Below are 17,718 nucleotides of genomic sequence, written 5' to 3' on the forward strand. Positions count from 1 at the left end.
GTCTCAGAAACCACTTTGTGATGTATGAATTCAACTCACAGAGTTGAACCTTTCTATTGATAGAGCAGTTTTGAAGCACTCTTTTTGTAGAATCTGCAAGTGGATATTTCAAGCCCTTCGAAGCCTATGGTGGAAAAGGAAATGTCTTCACATAAAAATTAAAGACAAGCATTCTCAGAAATTGCTTTGTGATGAGTGCATTCAACTCAAAGTGTTGAACGTTTCTTTTGATAGAGCGGTTTGGAAACACGTGTTTTGTAGAATCTGTAAGTGGATATTCGGAACACTTTGAGGCCTATGGTGGAAAAGGAAATATCTTCACATAAACACTAGACAGAAGCATTCTCAGAAACTCCTTTGTGATGTGTGCATTCAACTCACAGAGTTGAACTTTTCTTTTGATAGAGCAGTTTTGAAACACTCTTTTTCTAAAATCTGCAAGTGGATATTTGGAGCACTTGGAGGCCTATGCTGGAAAAGGATATAGCATCACATGAAAACTAGACAAGCTTTCTCCGAAATTTCTTGGTGATGTGTGCATTCAACTCACAGTGTTGAATCTTTCTTTTGATAGAGCAGTTTTGAAACACTTTATTTGTAGAACCTGCAAGTGAATATTTTTATTGCTTTGCGGCCTATTGTGGAAGACGAAATATCTTCACATAAAAACTAGACAGAAGAAATCTCTGAAATTCCTTTGTGATGTGTGCATTTAACTCACATATATGAAAATTTCTTTTTATAGAGCAGTTTTGAAACACAATTTTTGTTGAATCAGAATGTGGATATTTCTTTCCCTTTGAGTTCTATGTTGGAAAATGAAATATTCTCGCATAAAAAGTAGAGAGAAGCGTTCTCAGAAACATCTTTGTGATATGTGCTTTCAACTCACACAGTTGAACCATTCTTATGAGACAGCAGTTTTGAAGCACTCTTTTTGTAGAACCTGCAATTGCATATTTGGAGCGCTTAGAGGCCTATGGTGGAAAACGAAATATCTTCACATAAAAACTAGACAGAAGCATTCTCCCAAACTTCTTTGTGATGTGTTCATTAAACTCACTGAGTTGAACCTTTGTTTTTATAAATCACTTTTGAACCACTCTTTTTGTAGAATCTGCAAGTGAATATTTCATTTCTTTGAGGCCTATGTTGGAAAATGAAGTATCATCACATAAAAACTAGACAGAGGCATTCTCAGAAACCTCTTTGTGACGTGTGCATTCAACTCACAGAGTTGAACCTTTTTTTTTTATAGACCACTTTTGAAACACTCTTTTTGGAGAATCTGCAAGTGGATATGTGGAGCACTTGGAGGTCTATGGTGGAAAAGGAAATATCTTCACATAAAAACTGGACAAAAGCATTCTCCATAACTTCTTTGTGGTGCGTGCATTCAACTCAAATTGTTCAAACTTTATTTTGATATAGCAGTTTTGAAACATTCTTTTTGTAGCATTTGCAAGTGGATATTTGGAGTGCTTCACTGCCTATGGTGGAAAAGGTATTATCATTACATAAAAACTAGACACAAGCCTTCTCAGAAAATGCTTTGTGATGTGTGCATTCAACTCACAGAGTTGAACCTTTCTTCTGATGATAGAAAACTTTTGCAACACTCTTTTTGTAGGACCTGCAAGTGGATATTAGGTTTCCCTTGAGGACAGTGTTGGAAAAGTAAATATATACACAAAAAAAAAATAGACAGAAGCATTCTCTGAAAGTTCTTTGTTTTGTGTGCATTCAACTCACAGAGTTGAAACTTTCTTTTGAAAGAGCAGTTTTGAGACACTCTTTTTGTAGAATCTGCAAGTAGATATTTGGACAGCTTTGAGTCCTTTGGTGAAAACGGGAATATCCTCACATAAAAACTACACAGAAACATTCTCAGAAACTTCTTTGTGATGTGTGCATTCAACTCAGAGAATTGAACCTTCCTTTTGATAAAGCACTTTTGATACACTCTTTTTGTAGAATCTACAAGTGGATACTTGGACTGCTTTGATGCCTATGGTAGAAAAGGAAATATCATCATATAAAACTACACAGAAGCACACTCAGAAACTGCTTTGTGATGGGTGCATTCAACCCACAGAGTTGAGCCTTTCTTTTGATAGGGCAGCTTTTAAGCACTCTTTTTGTAGAATCCGAAAGTGGACATTTGGAATGCTTTGAGGGCTACTGTGGAAAAGGAAACATCGTCACATAAAAACTAGACAGAAGCATTCTCAGAAACTTTTTGTGATGTTTGCATTCAACTCACAGAGTGGAACATACGTTTTCATAGAGCATTTTTGAATCACTCTCTGTAGAATCAGCAAGTGGATATTTTGACCACTTTGAGGCCTTCGTTTGAAAAGGAAAAATCTTCGCATAGAAACTAGACGAAAGCATTCTCTGAAACTACTTTGTGATGTGTGCATTCACTTCACAGAGTTGAATCTTTCTTTTGATAGAGCAGTTTTGAAACTCTCTTTTTGTAGAATCTGCAAGTGGACAATTCGAGCTCTTTGAGGCCTTCGATGGAAAAAGAAGTATCTGCATATAAAAACTAGACAGAAGAATTCAGAGAAACTTTTTTATGATGTGTGCATTTAACTCACAGAGCTGAACCTTCCTTTTAATAGAGTAGTTTTGAAACACTCTTACTGTAGAATCTGCAGGTGGATATTTGGACGGCTTTGAGTCCTGTGGTGGAAAAGGAAATATATTCACATAAAAACTACACAGAAACATTCCGGAAACCTCTTTGTGATATTTGCTTTCAACTCACAGAGTTTACCATACTTTTTCATAGAGCAGTTTTGAAACACTCTTCTTGTAGAAGCTGCATGTGGATATTTGGAGAACTTTGATGCCTTCATTGGAAACGGGAATATCCTCACATAAAAACTAGACAGAACCATACTCAGAAACTTCTTTGTGATGTGTGCATTCACACCACAAAGTTCAACCTTCCTTTTGATAGAGCAGAATTGCAACACTCATTTGTAGAATCTGCAAGTGGATATTTGGAGTGCTTTGAGACCTATGGTAGTAAAGGAATTATCTTCATATAAAAAGTTGACAGAAGCATTCTCAGAAACTACTTTGTGATGGGTGCATTCAACTCACAGAGTTAACGTTTCTTTTGATAGAGCAGTTTTGAAACACTCTTTTTTGTGGAATCTGCAAATGGATATTTGGAGTGCTATGAGGCCTATGGTAGAAAAGGAAATATCTTCATATAAAAACTAGACAGAAGCATTCTCAGAAACTACTTTGTGATATGTGCATTCAACTCACAGAGTTGAACCTTTCTTTTGATAGAGCTGTTTTGAAAGACTCTTTTTGTAGAATCCGCAATTGGACATTTGGAGCACTTTGAGGTCTGTGGTTGAAAGCGAAATATGTTCACCTAAAAACTAGACAGAAGCATTCTCAGAAACTTCTTTCTTACGTTTGCCTTCGACTCATGGAACTGAACCTTTCTTTTGATAGAGAAGTTTGAAACATTCTTTTTGTAAAATCTGCAAGTGGATATTTGGACGGCTTTCAGGCCTTCATTGGAAACGGGAATATCTTCACATAAAAGTAGACAGAAGTATTCTCAGATATTTTTTTTGATGTGTGCATTCAACTTACATACTTGAACCTTTCTTTTGATAAAGCAGTTTTGAAACACTCTTTTTGTAGCATCTGCAAGTGGATATTTAGAGCTCTTTGAGTTCTGTGGTGGAATAGGAATTATCTTCACATAAAAACTAGATAGAAGTATTCTCAGAAACTTCTTTGTGACGTTTGTATTCAACTCACAGAGTTGAACATACCATTTCAGAGGGCAGTTTTGAAACACTATTTTTGGAGAATCTGCAGGTCGATATTTGGAGTGTTTGAAGCCTTCGTTGGAATCGAAGATATCTTCACATAAAAACTAGACAGAAGCATTCTCAGAATCTTCTTTGTGATGTGTGCATTCAACTCACAGAGGTAAACCTTCGTTTTGATATAGCAGTTTGGCAACAATCTTTTTGTAGAATATGTAAGTGGATATTTGGAGTGCTTTGAGGCCTATGGTAGAAAAGGAGGTATCTTCATGTAAAAACTATACAGAAGCATTCTCAGAAACTACTTTGTGATGTGTGCATTCAACTCACAGCCTTTAACCTTTCTTTTGATAGGGCAGATTTGAAACACTCTACTTGTAGAATCTGCAAGTGGGCAGTTGGAGCGCTTTGAAGGCTGTGGAGGAAAAGGAAATATCTTCACATAAAAACTAGACAGAAGCATTCTCAGAAACTTTTTTGTGGTGTTTGCATTCAACTCACGGAGCTAAACTTTTCTTTTGATAGAGCCGTTTTAAAATACTCTTTTTGTAGAATCTGCAAGTAGATATTTGGACTGCTTTGAGGCCTTTGTTGGAAAAGTGAGTATCTTCACAAAAAACTAGACAGAAGCCTGCTCAGGAAATTCTTTGTGATGTTTGCATTCAACTCACAAAGTTGAATGCAAAACCAGACAGAGGCATTCTCAAAAATGTCTTTGTGATGTGTACATTCAAATGACGGAGTTGAACCTTCATTTTGATAGAGGAGTTTTGAAACACTCTATTTGTAGTATCTGCAAGTGGATATTTGGATCGCTTTGAGGACTTCGTTGGAAACGGGAATACCTTCCTATAAAAACTAGACTGAAGCATTCTCAGAAACTTCTTTTTCATGTTTGCATTCAACTCACAGAGTTGAACTTTCCTTTTGATAGAGCAGTTTTGAAACATTCTTTTGTAGAATCTGCAAGTGGATAATTGGACCTCTTTAACGCCTCCGTTGGAAACGGGAATATCTTTACATTAACACTAGACAGAAGCATTCTCAGAAACTTCTTTTTGATGTTTGCATTCAACTCACAGACTTTAAAATACATTTTCATGGAGCAGTTTTGAAACACTCTTTTTATAGATTCTGCAAGTGGATAATTGGACTGCTTTGAGGCCTTCGTTGGAAACGTGAATATCTTCACATAAAAACTAGACAGAAGCATTCTCAGAAACTTCTATGTGATGTGTGCATTCAATTCACAGAGTTGCACATACCTTTTCATACAGCAGTTTTGAAACACTCTTTTTGTAGAATCTGCAAGTGGATATTTGGACCGCTTTGAGGCCTATGGTAGAAAAGGTTACATATTCATATTTAAACTAGACAGAAGCATTCTCAGAAACTACTTTTTGATGTGTGCATTCAACTCACAGAGTTGAACCTTTCTTTTGATAGAGCTGTTTTGCAACACTCTTTTTGTAGAATCTGCAAGTGGACATTTGGAGCGCTTGGAGGGCTTTGTTGGAAAAGGAAATATCTTCACAGAAAAACGAGAGAGAAGCATTCTCAGAAACTTCTTTTAGATGTTTGCATTCAAGTCACAAAGTGGAACATAGCTTTTCATAGAGCAGTTTTGAAACACTCTTTTTGTAGAATCTGCAAGTAGATATTTGGACCACTGGGAGGCCTGCGGTGGAAAAGGAATTATATTCACATAAAAACTAGAAAGAAGCATTCTCAGAAACTTCTTTGTGATGGGTACATTCAACTCACAGAGTTGAACCTTCCTTTGATAGAGCAGTTTTGAAACACTCTTTTGTAGAATCTGCAGGTGGATAATTGGAGTGCTTTGAAGCCTTCGTTGGAAACGGAAATATCTTCACATAAAAACTAGGCAGAAGCATTCTCGGAAACTTCTTTGTGATGATTGCATTCAACTCACAGGTTTGAACATTCCCTTTGATAGAGCAGTTTTGCAACACTCTATTTGTACAATCTGCAAGTGGCTATTCGGAGCGCTTTGAGGCCTATGGTAGAAAAGGAAGTATCTTCATATAAAAACTAGACAGAAGGATCCTGAGAAACTACTTTGTGATGTGTGCATTAAACTCAGAGAGTTTAACTTTTCTTTTGATAGAGCAGTTTTGACTCACTCTTTTTGTAGAATCTGCAAGTGGAAACTTGGAGCACTTTGAGGGTTGTGGTGGAAAAGGAAATATCTTCACATAAAAACTAGACAGAAGCATTGTCAGAAACTTCTTTGTGATGTTTACATTCAACTCACGGAGTTGAACATTTCTTTTGATAGAGCTGTTTTGAAACTCTCTTTGTGTAGAATCTGCAAGCGGAAATTTGGGGCACTTTGAGGCATATGGTAGAAAAGGAAATATCTTCATATAAAAACCAGACAGAAGAATTTTCAGAAAATAATTTGTGTTGTGTGCATTCAACTCACAGAGTTGAACCTTTCCTTTGATAGAGTAGATTTGAAGCACTCTTTTTGTACAATCTGCAAGTGGACATTTGGAGCCCCTTGAGGGCTATGGTGGAAAAGGAAATATCCTGACATAAAAACTAGACAGAAGCATTCTCAGAAACTTCTTTGTGATGTTTGCAATAAACTCAGAGAGTTGAACATACCTTTTCATAGAGTAGTTTTGAAACACTCTATTTGTAGAATCTGCAAGTGGATATTTGGAAGGCTTTGAGGCCTTTGCTGGAAATGGGAATATCTTTGCATAAAAACTAGACAGAAGCATTCTCAGAAACTTCTTTGCGATGTGTGCATTCAACACACAGAGTTGAACCTTTTTTTTTTGCAGTTTTGAAACACTGTTTTTGTAGAATCTGCAAGTGGACATTTCGAGCTATTTGAGGTCTTTGGTGGAAAAGGAAGTATCTTCACGTAAAATCTAGACAGAAGCATTCTCAGAAACTTTTTTGTGATGTGTGCATTCAACTCACAGAGTGGAACCTTCCTTTTGATAGAACAGTTTTGAAACACTCTTTTTGTAGAATCTGCAACTGGATATTTGGTTTCCTTTGAGGCCTACGTTGGAAAACGAAATATCTTTTCATAAAAACTAGACAGAAACATTCTCTGAAACTTCTTTGTGATGTGGGCATTCAACTCACTGAGTTGAACTTTTCCTTTGATAGAGCAGTTTTGAAACACTTTTTATAGAATCTGATAGTGGATATTTGATTCCCTTTCAGGCCTATGGTGGAGAAGGAAACATCTTCACATAAAAAATAGACACAAGCATTGTCCGAAACTTCTTTGTGATGTGTGCATTCAACACTCAGAGTTGAATCTTTCTTTTGATAGAGCAGTTTTGAATCACTCTTTTTCAAGAATCTGCAAGCGGATATTTGCTTCCCTTTGAGGCCTATGTTGGAAAACGAGTTATCTTCACATAAAACCTAGACAGAAGCATTCTCAGAAGCTGCTCTGTGATGTGTGCAATCACCCCAAAGAGTTGAATCTTTCTTTTGATAGAGCAGTTTTGAAACACTCTTTTTGTAGAATCTGTAAGGGGATATTTGATTCCCTTTGAGGGATATGTTGGAAAACGAAACACCTTCACATAAAAACTAGACAGAAGCATTCTCAGAAACCACTTTGTGATGTATGAATTCAACTCACAGAGTAGAACCATTCTATTGATAGAGCAGTTTTGAAGCATTCTTTTTGTAGAATCTGCAAGTGGATATTTCGAGCACTTGGAGGCCTATGATGCAAAAGGAAAAGTCTTCTCATAACAACTATATGCAAGCATGCTCAGAAATTTCTTTGTGACGTGTGTATTCAACTCAAAGTGTTGAACCTTTCTTTTGATAAAGCAGTTTGGAAACATGTTTTTGGTAGAATCTGTGAGCGGATATTCAGAGTGCTTTGATGCCTATGGTGGAAAAGGAAATATCTTCACATAAAAACTAGACAGAAGCATTCTCAGAAACTTATTTGTGATGTGTGCATTCAACTCACACAGTTGAACCTTTCTTTTGATAGAGCAGTTTTGAAACACTGTCTTTGTAGAATCTGCAAGTGGATATTTGGTTTAATTTGAGGCCAATGTTGGAAAATGAAATATTTTCATATAAAAACTAGACAGAGGCATTCTCAGAAACTTCTTTGTGATGTGTGCATTGAACTCAAATAGTTGAACTATTTTTTGATAGAGCAGTTTTGAAACACTCGTTTTGTAGAATCTGCTAGTGGATATTTGGAGTGCTTGTAGGCCTATGGTGGGTTGTGCATTCAACTCAAAGGGTTCAAGCTTTGTTTTGATACAGCAGTTTTGAAACATTCTTTTTGTAGTATTTGCAAGTGGATATTTGGAGTGCTTCACAACCTATGTTGGAAAAAGTATTATCATCACATAAAAACTAGACACAAGCCTTCTCAGAAACTGCTTTGTGATGTGTGCATTCAACTCACAGAGTTGAACCTTTCTCTTGATAGAACAGTTTTTCAACACTCTTTTTGTAGGATCTGCAAGTGGATATTTGGTTTCCTTTCAGGACAGTGTTGGAAAAGTAAATATCTTCACAAAAAAACTAGACAGAAGCATTCTCCAAAAGTACTTTTTGTTCTGTGCATTCAACTCACAGAGTTGAAACTTTCTTTTGAAAGAGCAGTTTTGAGACTCTCTTTTTGTAGAATCTGTAAGTGGATATTTGGCCAGCTTCGAGTCCTTCGGTGGAAACGGGAATATCTTCACGTAAAAACTAGACAGAAGCATTCTCAGAAACTCTTTTGTGATGTTTGTATTCAACTCACAGAGTTGAACATTCCTTTCCATGGAGCAGTTTTGAAACACTCTTTTTGTAGAATCTGCAAGTGGATATTTGGACCGCTTTGAGGCCGTTGGTGAAAACGGGAATACCTTCACATAAAAACTAGACAGAAACATTATCAGAAACATCTTTGTGATGTGTGCATTCAAGGCAGAGATTTGAGCCTCCCTTTTGATAAAACAATTTTGATACACTCTTTTTGTAGAATCTGCAAGTTGATACTTGGACTGCTTTGGGGCCTATGGTAGAAAAGGAAATATCATCATATAAAACTAGACAGAAGCACTCTCAGAAATTGCTTTGTGATGGGTGCATTCAACTCACACAGTTGAACCTTTCTTCTGATAGAGCAGTTTTTAAACACTCTTTTTGTTGAATCCGAAATTGGACATTTGGAGCACATTGAAGCCTACGGTGAAAAAGGAAATATCTTCACATAAAAACTAGACAGAAGCATTCTCAGAAACTCTTTTGTGATGTTTGTATTCAACTCACAGAGTTGAACATTCCTTTTCATAGAGCAGCTTTGAAACACTCTTTTTGTAGAATCAGCAAGTGGATATTTGGACCGCTTTGAGGCCTTTGGTGAAAACGGGAATATCTTCACATAAAAACTATACAGAAACATTCTCAGAAACTTCTTTGTGATGTGTGCATTCAACTAAGATAATTGAACCTTCCTTTTGATAAAGCACTTTTGATACACTCTTTTTGTAGAATCTGCAAGTGGATACTTGGACAGCTTTGAGGCCTATGGTAGAAAAGGAAATATCATCATATAAAACTAGACAGAAGCACTCTCAGAAACTTCTTTGTTATGGGTGCATTCAACTCACAGAGTTGAACCTTTCTTTTGACAGAGCAGTTTTTAAACACTCTTTATGTAGAATCTGCAAGTGGACATTTGGAGCACATTGAGGCCTACTGTGAAAAGGGAAATATCTTCACATAAAAACTAGACAGAAGCATTCTCAGAAACTTCTTTGTGATGTTTGCATTCAACTCACAGGGTTAAACATTCCTTTTCATAGAGCAGTTTTGAAACACTCTTTTTGCAGCATCTCCAAGTGGATATTTGGAGCGCTTTAAGGCCTTCGGTGGAAACGGGAATATCTTCACATAAAAACTAGACAGAAGCATTCTCAGAAACTCCTTTGTGATGTACACATTCAACTCACAGAATTGAAACTTTCTTTTCATAGTGCAGTTTTGAAACACTCTTTTTGAAGTATCTGCAAGGGGACATTTGGAGCGCTTAGAGTCCTGTAGTGGAAAGGGAAATATCTTTACATAGAAACTATACAGAAGCATTGTCAGAAACTTCTTTGTGATGTGTGCATTCACCTCAAATTGTTGAACCTTAATTTTGATAGAATGGTTTAGAAACAGTCTTTATGTAGAATCTGCAAGTAGATATTTGCAGCCCTTTGAGACCTACGGGGGAAACGGGAATATTTTCACATAAAAAGTAGACAGAAGCATTCTCAGAAAATTCTTTGACATGTGCATTCAACTAAGGGAGTTGAACCTTTCTTTTGGTAGAGCAGATTCAAAACACTCTTTCAGTAGAATCTGGAAGTGGATATTTGCAGCACTTTGAGGCCTATGGTATAAGAGGAAGTAACTTCATATAAAAACTACACAGAAGCATTCACAGAAACCCTTTTGTGATGTGTGCATTCAACTCACATAGTTGAAATTCTCTTTTGATAGAACAGTTTTGAAACACTCTTTTTGTAGAATCTGCAAGTGGAGATTTGGAGGGCTTTGAGGCCTATGGTGAAAAAGGAAATATCTTCACATAAAAACTAGAAAGAAGGATTCTCAGAAACTTCTTTGTGCTGTTTGCATTCAACTCATGGAGTTGAACATTCCTTCTCATAGAGCAGTTTTGAAACACTCTTTTCGTTGAATCTGCAAGTGGATATTTGAAGGGCTTCGAGGCCTTCGGTGGAAATGGGAATATCTTCCCATAAAAACAAGACAGGAGCATTCTCAGAAACTTCTTGATGATGTGTACATTCAACCCACAGTTTTGAACATTGCTTTTCAGAGAGTGGTATCGAAACAATCTTTTTGTAGAATCTGCAAATGGATATTTGGAGCACTTTGAGGACTTTGGTGGAAACGGGAATATCTTCACATAAAAACTAGACGGAAGCATTCTCAGAAACTTTTTTGTGATGTGTGCATTCAACTCACTGATTCGAACCTTCCTTTTGATAGAACAGTTTTGAAACACTCTTTTTGTAGAACCTGCAACTGGATATTTTGTTTCCTTTCAGGCCTATGTTGGAAAACGAAATATCTTCACATAAAAACTAGACAGAAGCATTCTCCAAAACTTCTTTGTGATGTGTGCATTCAACTCACAGAGTTGAACCTTTCCTTTGATAGAGCAGTTTTGTAACACTTTTTGTAGAATCTGATAGTGGATATTTGATTCCCTTTCAGGACTATGGTGAAAAAGGAAACATCTTCACATAAAAAATAGACACAAGCATTGTCCGAAACTTCTTTGTGATGTGCGCATTCAACACGCAGGGTTGAATCTTTCTTTTGATAGAGCAGTTTTGAATCACTCTTTTTCAAGGATCTGCAAGCGGATATTTGCTTCCCTTTGAGGCCTATGTTGGAAAACGAGTTATCTTCACATAAAACCTAGACAGAAGCATTCTCAGAAGCTGCTCTGTGATGTGTGCAATCACCTCAAGGAGTTGAAACTTTCCTTTGATAGAGCAGTTTTGAAACACTCTTTTTGTAGAATCTGTAAGGGGATATTTGATTCCCTTTGAGGCATGTGTTGGAAAACGAAACACCTTCATACAAAAACTAGACAAAAGTATTCTTAAAAACTACTTTGTCATGTCTGAATTCAACTCACAGAGTTGGACCTTTCTATTGGTAGAGCAGTTTTGAAGCACTCTTTTTGTAGAATCTGCAAGTGGATATTTTGAGCACTTGGAGGCCTGTGGTGGAAAAGGAAATGTCTTCACATAAAAACTATACACAAGCATTCTCAGAAATTGCTTTCTGATGTGTGCATTCAACTCGAGGTGTTGAACCTTTCTTTTGATAAAGCAGTTTGGAAACACATCTTTGTAGAATCCGTAAGTGGATATTCGGAACGCTTTGATGCCTATGGTTGAAAAGGAAATATCTTCACATAAAAAATTAACAGAAACATTCTCAGAAACTTCTTTGTGATGTGTGCACTCAACACACAGAGTTGAAACTTTCTTTTGATAGAGCAGTCTTGAAACATTCTTTTTGTAAACTCTGCAAGTGGATATTTGGAGGGCTTGGAGGCCTATTGTGTAAAAGGATATATCATCACATCAAAACTAGATAGAAGCTTTCTCAGAAATTTCTTTGTGATGTGTGCATTCAACTCACAGTGTTGAATCTTTCTTTTGATAGAGCAGTTTTGAAACACTTTATTTGTAGAACCTGCAAATGAATATTTTGAGCGCTTTGCGGCCTATTGTGTAAGAGGAAATATCTTCACATAAAAACTAGACAGAAGCAATCTCTGAAATTTCTTTCTGATGTGTGCATTCAACTCACATATTTGAAACTTTCTTTTTATAGAGCAGTTTTGAAACACAATTTTTGTAGAATCTGCAAGTGAATATTTCGTTTCCTTTGAGGCCTATGTTGGAAAAAGAAATATCTTCACATAAAAACTAGACAGAGGTATTTTCAGAAACTTCTTTATGATGTGTGCATTCAACTCACAGAGTTGAACCCTTTTTTTTTGATAGAGCAGTTTTGAAACACTCTTTTTGGAGAATCTGCAATTGGATATTTGGAGCGGTTGGAGGCCTACGGTGGAAAGGGAAATATCTTCACCTAAAAACTGGACACAAGCTTTCTCCAAAACTTCTTTGTTGTGTTTGCATTCAACTCTAAGGGTTCAACGTTGTTTTGATATAGCAGTTTTGAAACATTCTTTTTGTAGCATTTGCAAGTGGATATTTGGAGTGCTTCGCTGCCTGTGGTGGAAAAGGAATTATCATCACATAAAAACTAGACACAAGCATTCTCACAAACTGCTTTGTGATGTGTGCATTCAACTCACAGAGTTGAACCTTTCTTTTGATAGAAAAGTTTTGCAACACTCTTTTTGTAGGATCTACAAGCGGCTATTTGTTTTCCTTTGAGGACAGTGTTGGAAAAGTAAATATCTTCACAAAAAAACTAGGCAGAAGCATTCTCTGAAAGTTCTTTGTGTTGTGTGCATTCAACTCACAGAGTTAAAACTCTCTTTTGAAAGAGCAATTTTGAGACTCTCTTTTTGTAGAATCTGCAAGTGGATATTTGGCCGGCTTTGAGTCCTTCGGTGGAAATGGGAATATCTTCACATAAAAACTAGACGGAAGCATTCTCAGAAACTTTTTTGTGATGTTTGTATTCAACTCACAGAGTTGAACATTCCTTTCCATAGAGCAGTTTTGAAACACTCTTTTTATAGAATCTACAAGTGGATATTTGGACCGTTTTGAGGCCTTTGGTGAAAACGGGAATATCTTCACATAAAAACTAGACAGAAACATTCTCAGAAACTTCTTTGTGATGTGTGCATTCAACTCAGAGAATTGATCCCTCCTTTTGATAAAGCACTTTTGATACACTCTTTTTGTAGAATCTACCAGTGTATATTTGGAGAACTTTCAGGCCTATGGTAGAAAAGGAAATATCATCATATAAAACTAGACAGAAGCACTCTTAGAAACTGCTTTGTGATGGGTGCATTCAACTCACAGAGTTGAACCTTTCTTTTGATAGAGCAGATTTTAAACACTCTTTTTGTAGAATCTGCAAGTGGACATTGGGAGTGCTTTGAGGCCTACGGTGAGAAACGAAATATCTCCACATAAAAACTAGAAAGAAACATTCTCAGAAACTTCCTTGTGATGTGTGCACTCAACTCACAGAGTTGAACCTTCCTTTTAATAGAGCAGTTTTGTAACACTCTTTTTGTGGAATCTACAAGTGGATATTTTGTTCCCTTTGAAGTCTTTGGTGAAAAAAATAATGCCTTCACATAAAAACAAGACAGAAGCATTCTCACAAACTTCTTGGTGATGTGTGCATTCAACTCACAATTTTGAACATTGCTTTTCAGAGAGCAGTTTTGAAAACATCTTTTTGTTGAATCCGCAAGTGGATATTTGGAGCACTTTGAGGCCTTTGGTGGAAACGGGAATATCTTCACATAAAAACTTGACAGAAGAATTCTCAGAAACTTCTTTGTGATGTCAGCATTCAACTCACAGATTTGAATCTTCCTTTTGATAGAGCAGTTTTGAAACACTCTTTTTGTAGAATCCGCAAGTGGATATTTGGTTTCCTTTGAGGCCTATGTTGGAAAAGGAAATATTTTTACATAAAAACTAGACAGAAGCATTCTCCGAGACTTCTTTGTGATGTGTGCATTCAACACACAGAGTTGTACCTTTCCTTTGATAGAGCAGTCTTGAAACACTTTTTGTAGAATCTGATAGTGGATATTTGATTCCCTTTCAGGCCTATGGTGAAAAAGGAAATATCTTCACATAAAAACTAGACAAAAGCATCGTCTGAAACTTCTTTGTGATGTGTGCATTAAACACTCAGAGTTGAATCTTTCTTTTGATAGAGCCGTTTTGAAACACTCTTCTTCAAGAATCTGCAAGTGGATATTTGCTTCCCTTTGAGGCCTATGTTGGAAAACTAGTTATCTTCACATAAAACCTAGACAGAGGCATTCTTAGAAGCTGCTCTGTGATGTGTGCAATCACCTCAAAAAGTTGAAGCTTTCTTTTGATAGAGCAGTTTTGAAAAACTCTTTTTGTAGAATCTGCAAGGGGATATTTGGTTCCCTTGGAGGCATATGTTGGAAAACGAAACACCTTCACATAAAAACTAGACAGAAGCAGTCTCAGAAACCACTTTGTGATGTATGAATTCAACTCACAGAGTTGAACCTTTCTATTGATAGAGCAGTTTTGAAGCACTCTTTTTGTAGAATCTGCAAGTGGATATTTCAAGCCCTTCGAAGCCTATGGTGGAAAAGGAAATGTCTTCACATAAAAATTAAAGACAAGCATTCTCAGAAATTGCTTTGTGATGAGTGCATTCAACTCAAAGTGTTGAACGTTTCTTTTGATAGAGCGGTTTGGAAACACGTGTTTTGTAGAATCTGTAAGTGGATATTCGGAACACTTTGAGGCCTATGGTGGAAAAGGAAATATCTTCACATAAACACTAGACAGAAGCATTCTCAGAAACTCCTTTGTGATGTGTGCATTCAACTCACAGAGTTGAACTTTTCTTTTGATAGAGCAGTTTTGAAACACTCTTTTTCTAAAATCTGCAAGTGGATATTTGGAGCACTTGGAGGCCTATGCTGGAAAAGGATATAGCATCACATGAAAACTAGACAAGCTTTCTCCGAAATTTCTTGGTGATGTGTGCATTCAACTCACAGTGTTGAATCTTTCTTTTGATAGAGCAGTTTTGAAACACTTTATTTGTAGAACCTGCAAGTGAATATTTTTATTGCTTTGCGGCCTATTGTGGAAGACGAAATATCTTCACATAAAAACTAGACAGAAGAAATCTCTGAAATTCCTTTGTGATGTGTGCATTTAACTCACATATATGAAAATTTCTTTTTATAGAGCAGTTTTGAAACACAATTTTTGTTGAATCAGAATGTGGATATTTCTTTCCCTTTGAGTTCTATGTTGGAAAATGAAATATTCTCGCATAAAAAGTAGAGAGAAGCGTTCTCAGAAACATCTTTGTGATATGTGCTTTCAACTCACACAGTTGAACCATTCTTATGAGACAGCAGTTTTGAAGCACTCTTTTTGTAGAACCTGCAATTGCATATTTGGAGCGCTTAGAGGCCTATGGTGGAAAACGAAATATCTTCACATAAAAACTAGACAGAAGCATTCTCCCAAACTTCTTTGTGATGTGTTCATTAAACTCACTGAGTTGAACCTTTGTTTTTATAAATCACTTTTGAACCACTCTTTTTGTAGAATCTGCAAGTGAATATTTCATTTCTTTGAGGCCTATGTTGGAAAATGAAGTATCATCACATAAAAACTAGACAGAGGCATTCTCAGAAACCTCTTTGTGATGTGTGCATTCAACTCACAGAGTTGAACCTTTTTTTTTTATAGACCACTTTTGAAACACTCTTTTTGGAGAATCTGCAAGTGGATATGTGGAGCACTTGGAGGTCTATGGTGGAAAAGGAAATATCTTCACATAAAAACTGGACAAAAGCATTCTCCATAACTTCTTTGTGGTGCGTGCATTCAACTCAAATTGTTCAAACTTTATTTTGATATAGCAGTTTTGAAACATTCTTTTTGTAGCATTTGCAAGTGGATATTTGGAGTGCTTCACTGCCTATGGTGGAAAAGGTATTATCATTACATAAAAACTAGACACAAGCCTTCTCAGAAAATGCTTTGTGATGTGTGCATTCAACTCACAGAGTTGAACCTTTCTTCTGATGATAGAAAACTTTTGCAACACTCTTTTTGTAGGACCTGCAAGTGGATATTAGGTTTCCCTTGAGGACAGTGTTGGAAAAGTAAATATATACACAAAAAAAAAAATAGACAGAAGCATTCTCTGAAAGTTCTTTGTTTTGTGTGCATTCAACTCACAGAGTTGAAACTTTCTTTTGAAAGAGCAGTTTTGAGACACTCTTTTTGTAGAATCTGCAAGTAGATATTTGGACAGCTTTGAGTCCTTTGGTGAAAACGGGAATATCCTCACATAAAAACTACACAGAAACATTCTCAGAAACTTCTTTGTGATGTGTGCATTCAACTCAGAGAATTGAACCTTCCTTTTGATAAAGCACTTTTGATACACTCTTTTTGTAGAATCTACAAGTGGATACTTGGACTGCTTTGATGCCTATGGTAGAAAAGGAAATATCATCATATAAAACTACACAGAAGCACACTCAGAAACTGCTTTGTGATGGGTGCATTCAACCCACAGAGTTGAGCCTTTCTTTTGATAGGGCAGCTTTTAAGCACTCTTTTTGTAGAATCCGAAAGTGGACATTTGGAATGCTTTGAGGGCTACTGTGGAAAAGGAAACATCGTCACATAAAAACTAGACAGAAGCATTCTCAGAAACTTTTTGTGATGTTTGCATTCAACTCACAGAGTGGAACATACGTTTTCATAGAGCATTTTTGAATCACTCTCTGTAGAATCAGCAAGTGGATATTTTGACCACTTTGAGGCCTTCGTTTGAAAAGGAAAAATCTTCGCATAGAAACTAGACGAAAGCATTCTCTGAAACTACTTTGTGATGTGTGCATTCACTTCACAGAGTTGAATCTTTCTTTTGATAGAGCAGTTTTGAAACTCTCTTTTTGTAGAATCTGCAAGTGGACAATTCGAGCTCTTTGAGGCCTTCGATGGAAAAAGAAGTATCTGCATATAAAAACTAGACAGAAGAATTCAGAGAAACTTTTTTATGATGTGTGCATTTAACTCACAGAGCTGAACCTTCCTTTTAATAGAGTAGTTTTGAAACACTCTTACTGTAGAATCTGCAGGTGGATATTTGGACGGCTTTGAGTCCTGTGGTGGAAAAGGAAATATATTCACATAAAAACTACACAGAAACATTCCGGAAACCTCTTTGTGATATTTGCTTTCAACTCACAGAGTTTACCATACTTTTTCATAGAGCAGTTTTGAAACACTCTTCTTGTAGAAGCTGCATGTGGATATTTGGAGAACTTTGATGCCTTCATTGGAAACGGGAATATCCTCACATAAAAACTAGACAGAACCATACTCAGAAACTTCTTTGTGATGTGTGCATTCACACCACAAAGTTCAACCTTCCTTTTGATAGAGCAGAATTGCAACACTCATTTGTAGAATCTGCAAGTGGATATTTGGAGTGCTTTGAGACCTATGGTAGTAAAGGAATTATCTTCATATAAAAAGTTGACAGAAGCATTCTCAGAAACTACTTTGTGATGGGTGCATTCAACTCACAGAGTTAACGTTTCTTTTGATAGAGCAGTTTTGAAACACTCTTTTTTGTGGAATCTGCAAATGGATATTTGGAGTGCTATGAGGCC

The sequence above is a fragment of the Pan paniscus genome, chromosome 4 (assembly GCF_029289425.2).
Source record: "Pan paniscus chromosome 4, NHGRI_mPanPan1-v2.0_pri, whole genome shotgun sequence".
NCBI lineage: Eukaryota > Metazoa > Chordata > Mammalia > Primates > Hominidae > Pan > Pan paniscus.